This window comes from Galeopterus variegatus, unplaced genomic scaffold, assembly GCF_000696425.1.
Source record: "Galeopterus variegatus unplaced genomic scaffold, G_variegatus-3.0.2 Scaffold9286, whole genome shotgun sequence".
NCBI lineage: Eukaryota > Metazoa > Chordata > Mammalia > Dermoptera > Cynocephalidae > Galeopterus > Galeopterus variegatus.
Window position 1 is genome coordinate 61,405 of NW_007735397.1, and position 922 is coordinate 62,326.

At 45.8% G+C, this 922-nt stretch overlaps 1 protein-coding gene across 1 annotated transcript in view; it reads right to left on the bottom strand.

The window, feature by feature from the left end:
* The window catches only part of LOC103609163 (chromosome unknown open reading frame, human C18orf8), a 24,017-nt gene extending 23,318 nt beyond the window's left edge, over window positions 1–699 (bottom strand). The window contains exon 1 of the mRNA XM_008593513.1: window positions 626–699. The gene's annotated coding sequence lies outside the window, so the exon portion shown is untranslated. The remainder of the gene's footprint in view (window positions 1–625) is intronic.
* Between the last annotated feature and the right edge of the window lie 223 nt (window positions 700–922).

Consider the following 922-nt stretch of genomic DNA (forward strand, 5'->3'; position numbering starts at 1 on the left):
TTTCTTTTTAGAGTCACCACTGACTTGAGGGCCAACACTGTACTTTTCTCTTCTGTTATCACAGCCAGTAAGGTGACTGGCTAGTTTATCATACAAATTGAGACGCTTCTGAAAGGGAAAAGGGGTGCCATTGATAATTATGCCGGTTCCACTTGTGTACACTGGGACACCCAGTCACCTTAAATACAGAGAAAGACATGATTTTCTTGTATTATTTCATGAGAAACACTGAATCTCCTCTACCTACCAAACACTCTGGAAAGACCTGAGCCAAAGGAGGTAATAAAGTCCCTTCCCTGTCAACAAACAGGACATGGGTACATCAGTGCACTGACTTGCTCATTTCAAGTACCAGGAAGTAGGAGCCCCACTTTTGGAGTATTTGGTTCCCAAGTCAACCGTTCCACATATTTCACTCTGACCAGGGGTACCAGTATGCACGACTACCTGGGCTGCACAGCAGGTGTCTGCTTCCCCTCCCGACAGACAGGTATTCCCTGTGTACACACACACTTTAGACCTCTGAAGGGAGGCAAATGACAAAAGCAGAAAACCTTCTTTTGAATTACAAAAACACCATTTTGTTTACACGACCAAATTATTCTGAAAACAACAACACTGTTACCTAAACGAGATGGGATTCCTATCATCTGGGCCTTTCACGACCACCCCGGTAGCTCCACCAGATCGAACAGCAAAAACCTGAAAGGGAAAAGAATGTCAGTGTCAGTGGTCTGAACTCTGAAGGATCTAGACTCAAACGCCAGCACACAAGCAATGACTTCTGCTACACCCCGCCCCTGGCTTAACTAAACTAACAGGGCACAGATGCTTGGCTCTTACGGGAATTTTAAGGGAAAAGAGAGCAGAGACCAAAAAACACTCCACGTGTGACCCACTGTGCAAGACTGGATCGGGGTCC